Here is a 7,821-nt window from a genome sequence, read left to right as displayed (position 1 = left end):
TGAATGACAGGTCCTATACCTCTGCCAGACAAGAGGTCAGCCTCTGTAGAGTGGCTTGGCAGTCCTTTCTCCTGTTTTGATAGATATCAGTGGAAAAAAGCAATGTCACTCCAGAAACACCCTACATTCCTCAAGAGGGCAATGAGAGCCCGTTGGCCTCAGTCTCTCAGCATTCACTGAGACTTTGCTCATCCAATAAGAGGCCTCCCACTGCTCGTCAGCTTTAAAGAGGCTGAGGCCTCAGATCTGCTCATCTCATAATCGCACTGTAACAGAAGCTCTGGCTACACTCGACCATTAACCCCAAGGCTAGGGTATAGAGCAGAAAAGCACTCACAGACAGAGATCACGGCCGGCTGATCAGCTGCTTCCTTGCAGCCTTGGCTCGGTGCTACTGACAGTGGGTTCTCCACGAGGGAGACGGCATCACATTGCCAATGTAGCGTACACTATGTGAAATCAATGTTTCAAGGATTATTAAAAGCCCATGTGTAGTCAAAACCAATGCTGAGCCAACCAAACAAAGAAAATAAGCACAGGAATGGAATAGAAGAGTTCAAGAGGAATTTCACCTCATTAGTTGCATAACCTAATTAAAGGCGCTTGGGTGTCACATCACTGAGGTTTCTCTTCCTCACTGAGAGGTGAGCTGCACTAGCTGCATAGTGACCAGGGACACACGGTGTGGTGTGGACAGGACAGGGAGGGAGTATTGATATGCAAATACTGCTACTCATTAGCTGCAATTAATTAGAGGCAGGCTGCTGTGTGCCGCTGTGCTAGCAGTCAGACCGGCCAAGCTGTTTATCTGAAAACAAGAGATGCACATGAAACCATGTAGGCTGGGACTGATGAAGGGAGGGGAAGGAGAACAAACACTGTGGAAGAGAGATGGAATGAAAGGAAGCGAGACGGCAAAGAAAGATCGAGCAAGAGAGATACAGAGAGAGAGAGAGACAGAGACGTTGACAAGAAAGGATGGAATTGTGTAGCAAGGCGAGAAAGGGAGGATAAGGTTGAATACGAGCGCATTGCCTGTGGACAATAGGGAGAGGTGAGAAGAGAGATGTTTTGACTGCTCAGTCCTGAGGTGATGGCAAGTCACACCTGAGAGATCTGACCAGCTGATGATGACTTCCTTCCAAGGCAATGCTCTCGATAAGATAGTGTGACAAGAGGTCAGAGTCACACACGCACAGAGAGCGACTTGAAAAAGAGATGTCCACCTCCTCCACACTCCACAGAGCAAGGGTATTATTGTATTAGAGGAGCGGTCCATTCTCACAACTATATCCAGTGAGGAGGCCTCTTTTTTTCCAAAGACACAAAACCGTTTCCCCCCCCCCCATTCCGAGCCTCACGACAGCTGCAGCCAGCAAAGCAAAGAGATGAAGGTGATGATGGGATGTCAGCGCACTCATTTCTCTGTCTTCAGACTGGCAGCCGTAGCTTAGCCCCGGGGGCTTCCTCCGCTGTCTCACTGAACACAACCTTTCTATACCTCTGCCTCTCTCTTTTCTCTCTACTTCCATCCGTATCTAAACCGCTCTACCTTTCAAACACTGGCCTACATTCTCTCCCTATACAATTCAGTTACTCTCCATGTGATCGCACAACCGATGTGCACAGTGCACACCATTTCTTCTTGCTCTCTCCCATCGTCTCCTCGAGACTTTCAGTAAGATAAGGCGTATTGCTAGTTTCGCAGTGAGCCAATATATAGCTTTTTTTTTCTCTTCTTCTTAATATTTTAAAGACTTGCAGGGCAAACAGCCACCAATCTCTGCTAGCATGACAACTGTGTTGTGACAAACAAAAAAGGCAGAAAAGTGGCTGACATTGTCATCTTTTCTGATTTCCACACTCAAGGTTTCCTTTCATCTCTCAACCTTGCTTTCTCTCTCTCTCTTCTTCCTCAATAATGTGTACACAACCGTTCAAAAGTTTGGGTCCACTTAGAAATGTCCTTGTTTTTGAAAGAAAAGCTTATTTTTTTTGTCCATTAAAATGACATCAAATTGATCAGAAATACAGTCTAGACATTGTTAATGTTGTAAATGACTATTTTAGCTGGAAACGGCTGATTTTTTAAAGGAATATCTACATAGGCCCATTATCAGCAACCATCACAATGGCACATTTTGTTAGCTAATCCAAGTTTATAATTTTAAAGACTAATTGAACATTAGAAAACCCTTTTGCAATTATGTTAACACAGCTAAAGAATGTTGTCCTGTTTAAAGAAGCAATAAAACTGGCCTTCTTTAGACTAGCTGAGTATCTGGATCATCGATTACAGGCTCAAAATGACCAGAAACAAATAACTTTCTTCTGAATCTCATCAGCCCATTTTTGTTCTGAGAAATCAAAGCTATTCCATACGAGAAATTGCCAAGAAACTGAAGATCTTGTACAACACTGTGTAGTACTCCCTTCACAGAACAGCGCACACTGGCCCTAACCAGAATAGAAAGAGGAGTGGGAGGCCCCGGTGCACAACAGGCGCCTCACAAGTCCTCATCTGGCAGCTTCATTAAATAGTGCCCGCAAAACACCAGTCTCAACGTCAACAGTGAAGAGGTGGCTCCGGGATTCTGGCCTTCCAGGCAGAGTTGCAAAGAAAAAGCCATCTCTCAGACTGGTCAAGAAAAAGAAAAGATTAAGATAGGCAAAGGAACACAGATCCTGGACAGAGGAACTCACCCTAGAAGACCAGCATCCCAGAGTCACCTCTTCACTGTTGACGTTGAGACTGGTGTTTTGCGGGTACTATTTAATGAAGCTATCATTTGTGGTGGCTGATAATGGGCTTCTGTACGCCTATGTAGATATTCCATTAAAGATCAGCCATTTCCAGCGACAATAGTAATTTACAACATTAACAATGTCTACACTGTATTTCTGATCAATTTGATGTCATTTTAATGGACAAAAAAAATAGCTTTTCTTTCAAAAACAAGGAAATTCCTAAGTGACCCCAAACTTTTGAATGGCAGTGTACATGATTTCCTCCTGAATCATTATAATAAGTCCCAAACCACCATGTCATTCTGTGGCCTCGTCGCTGGTGCAGTTGTTATTCATTTTATCAGGATGATAAAAGTATCTGTGTGTATGTGTCTCAAATGGGCTGGGGGGGGGGGGTGCTTTAATGGACAATGTGAGAGACATACTGTACAGATGAAACTGCCTTCCACATCAGAGAGACAGGCAGGCACTGACAGAACTGACAACAACGTAGACAGCACCGAGAGCAAACCACTAAGAGAAACTGGGAGTTTAATTATGCCTCTTTATCATTCCATAGCCAGAGCCGCCTGTAGGGCAGGGTGTTATTATGAAGAGATACTATATTGTTATCTGGTTTATGACATTGTGAATGTCTGTCTGGAGCTCAGAGTCATTATTCACGTTGCAACTGTGTGGAGAGGTTAGGTATGCGTATGCCTACAAGACGAGACATCTAAACTACTATCTCAAGTAAGAAGCTGTTTTTATTGCTCTGTACTTACGAGACATTGATCCAAAGTAGGAACACTATCCTTTTGAAGTTAAAAATAGCATTTCTCAATGCCGTTGCCCTCCCAGTTGGCAATATAGTATATGACTTAAGTTCATCTTCTGCTGTTCTTCTGATTAACAAAATAGGCGAGCAATAAAGTCTCGCGTGATCGGGTTTGCTTATGAAAGACATCAACATGTGACTAGATGTTGTAGATGCAGGATGTGGGGTGTATTAGTAATAAGCATGACACAATGCAGCATTGATTTCACAACTCTGAATTGCTCTGATAAGTTCCCCAAGTTGTGGACTTGACGTAGTAGGCTAGACGTAAGTTTGGAGTCTGGTCATTAAATTTAAATTTAAAAAAAAGGCTGTTATCTCGAACTAACTTTGAATGTACAGTAGTTGTAACATTTTAAAACATTTTGTGGCAAATAATCTATTTCCACAAATGCAGCGTTGATTTCACAACTCTGAATTGTCCTGATACAGCCTTCCCAAATAGACATTAGTTTGAGGTGACGGAGTCTGTAAGATATAATGGTGCCCTCATGAGAAAGAGGCATCTCAATCGTCCAAAAAAGTGGCTTCCTTTCCTCTTCTCCTGTCCTCCATCACTACCATTCTGAAAGACACGCCCGAGGGAAAGCAAACCCGTTGGCAGTCTTCCGTCAAATTTGTTTCACCTATCCTCGTGTCTTTTAGGTCATTGCAAAACAGGCAAAGGAGATGAGGAGAAGATACTGCTAGACTATTGAGACGCACCCCAACAGATCATTCTAAAGAGTGTGGTGGGATGCTCGCTTAAACCCACTAGAGGGAGGAGTAATACGGATTCGGATGAGGTTCGAATGAGGAGGTAGTCTAGGCCTACTTGCAATAAAGCATCCCACCCTACACCCCGCAATTACTACCCCGCTCATGGTCTTCAAAAACAAAATACCTCATTCATATATCTCCTCCACCAGCTTGCTATTAGTGGAGCTCAACTTGTACCTTTAAACATTTCATTAGTTTCAGCAAAACGGGAAGCAGAGAACAGCAGACATGAAACCCCCTGCCTTACCCATAGTCTCACTCAGACGGAGGCCCCCAAGTCCCCATGAGTTTCAACGTCAGGCGTTCTCAGCTTAATTGTGCCCCACTTCTTTTTAATTAAAGTTTCCTTTGTGTGGTTTAAATTGTGGCTGGCGAGATGACATTAAGCTCCGTCAATCACTCCTGAGTTCCATCAATCACACCTGGGCTGCAGTCACCTATCCGGACCCGTTTTACTGCTTTCGCGGAGCCCCACCGGGCCTTCACAACTGGACTGCCGACGTTATCTACCCGAAGGAGTTATTCGGCTGGCTCCTCCGTCGCGACGTTACCTGAACGCCCATCTGCGGCCTGCTAACCGTTAGCTGTCTTACCGGCTGCTATCTGAATAGACAATCGGACAATTATTATTATATATATTTTTTTTTTATATATATTTTATTTTATTTTTTATTATTATTATTATGTTTTCTTCTTGGGCCTCTATAACTATATCTATTGTTTTTATTTTTGTTGTTGTTGTGTGATTTGGATTAATCCCCTCTACCACACGGAACCCCACTAATCTACTGACGGAACGCAAGAGGTAGCTAACAACAGACCTCCATCCTATGCTAGCTTGCTACCGATGCCCTGGCTAGCTGTCTAAATCACCAACCAACCTCTCCACTCACCGGATCCTTTTGATCACTCGACTAAGCATGCCTCTCCTTAATGTCAATATGTCTTGTCCATTTCTGTTCTGATTAGTGTTTATTGGCTTATTTCACTGTAGAGCCTCTAGTCCTGCTCACTATACCTTATCCAACCTATTAGTTCCACCACCCACACATGCAATGACATCTCCTGGTTTCAACGATGTTTCTAGAGACAATATCTCTCTCTTCATCACTCAATACCTAGGTTTACCTCCACTGTATTCACATCCTACCATACATTTGTCTGTACATTATACCTTGATGCTATTTTATCGCCCCCAGAAACCTCCTTTTACTCTATGTTCCAGACGTTCTAGACGACCAATTCTCATAGCTTTTAGCCGTACCCTTATTCTACTCCTCCTATGTTCCTCTGGCGATGTAGAGGTGAATCCAGGCCCTGCAGTGCCTAGCTCCACTCCTATTCCCCAGGCGCTCTCTTTTGACGACTTCTGTAACCGTAATAGCCTTGGTTTCATGCATGTTAACATTAGAAGCCTCCTCCCTAAGTTTGTTCTATTCACTGCTTTAGCACACTCTGCCAACCCGGATGTTCTAGCTGTGTCTGAATCCTGGCTTAGGAAGACCACCAAAAACTCAGACATTTTAATTCCAAACTACAACATTTTCAGACAAGATAGAACTGCCAAAGGGGGCGGTGTTGCAATCTACTGCAAAGATAGCCTGCAGAGTTCTGTCCTACTATCCAGGTCTGTACCCAAACAATTTGAACTTCTACTTTTAAAAATCCACCTCTCTAAAAACAAGTCTCTCACCGTTGCCGCCTGCTATAGACCACCCTCTGCCCCCAGCTGTGCTCTGGACACCATATGTGAACTGATTGCCCCCCATCTATCTTCAGAGTTCGTGCTGCTAGGCGACCTAAACTGGAACATGCTTAACACCCCAGCCATCCTACAATCTAAACTTGATGCCCTCAATCTCACACAAATTATCAATGAACCTACCAGGTACCTCCCCAAAACCTTAAACACGGGCACCCTCATAGATATCATCCTAACCAACTTCCCCCTCTAAATACACCTCTGCTGTCTTCAACCAAGATCTCAGCGATCACTGCCTCATTGCCTGCATCCGTAATGGGTCAGCGGTCAAACGACCGCCACTCATCACTGTAAAACGCTCCCTGAAACACTTCTGCGAGCAGGCCTTTCTAATCGACCTGGCCGGGGTATCCTGGAAGGATATTGATCTCATCCCGTCAGTAGAGGATGCCTGGATATTTTTTTAAATGCCTTCCTAACATCCTAAATAAACATGCCCCATTCAAGAAATTTAGAACCAGGAACAGATATAGCCCTTGGTTCTCCCCAGACCTGACTGCCCTTAACCAACACAAAAACATCCTATGGCGTTCTGCATTAGCATCGAACAGCCCCCGTGATATGCAGCTGTTCAGGGAAGCTAGAAATCATTATACACAGGCAGTTAGAAAAGCCAAGGCTAGCTTTTTCAAGCAGAAATTTGCTTCCTGCAACACTAACTCAAAAAAGTTCTGGGACACTGTAAAGTCCATGGAGAATAAGAACACCTCCTCCCAGCTGCCCACTGCACTGAAGATAGGAAACACTGTCACCACTGATAAATCCACCATAATTGAGAATTTCAATAAGCATTTTTCTACGGCTGGCCATGCTTTCCACCTGGCTACTCCTACCCCGGACAACAGCACTGCACCCCCAACAGCAACTCGCCCAAGCCTTCCCCATTTCTCCTTCTCCCAAATCCATTCAGCTGATGTTCTGAAAGAGCTGCAAAATCTGGACCCCTACAAATCAGCCGGGCTAGACAATCTGGACCCTTTCTTTCTAAAATTATCTGCCGAAATTGTTGCCACCCCTATTACTAGCCTGTTCAACCTCTCTTTCGTGTCGTCTGAGATTCCCAAAGATTGGAAAGCAGCTGCGGTCATCCCCCTCTTCAAAGGGGGGGACACTCTTGACCCAAACTGCTACAGACCTATATCTATCCTACCGTGCCTTTCTAAGGTCTTCGAAAGCCAAGTCAACAAACAGATTACCGACCATTTAGAATCTCACCATACCTTCTCTGCTATGCAATCTGGTTTCAGAGCTGGTCATGGGTGCACCTCAGCCACGCTCAAGGTCCTAAACGATATCTTAACCGCCATCGATAAGAAACATTACTGTGCAGCCGTATTCATTGATCTGGCCAAGGCTTTCGACTCTGTCAATCACCATATCCTCATCGGCAGACTCGACAGCCTTGGTTTCTCAAATGATTGCCTCGCCTGGTTCACCAACTACTTCTCTGATAGAGTTCAGTGTGTCAAATCGGAGGGTCTGCTGTCCGGACCTCTGGCAGTCTCTATGGGGGTGCCACAGGGTTCAATTCTTGGACCGACTCTCTTCTCTGTATACATCAATGAGGTCGCTCTTGCTGCTGGTGAGTCCCTGATCCACCTCTACGCAGACGACACCATTCTGTATACTTCCGGCCCTTCTCTGGACACTGTGTTAACAACCCTCCAGGCAAGCTTCAATGCCATACAACTCTCCTTCCGTGGCCTCCAATTGCTCTTGAATGCAAGTAAAACTA

Source organism: Oncorhynchus kisutch, linkage group LG3, assembly GCF_002021735.2.
Source record: "Oncorhynchus kisutch isolate 150728-3 linkage group LG3, Okis_V2, whole genome shotgun sequence".
NCBI classification, from domain to species: Eukaryota; Metazoa; Chordata; class Actinopteri; order Salmoniformes; family Salmonidae; genus Oncorhynchus; species Oncorhynchus kisutch.
This window is presented reverse-complemented; position numbering follows the sequence as displayed.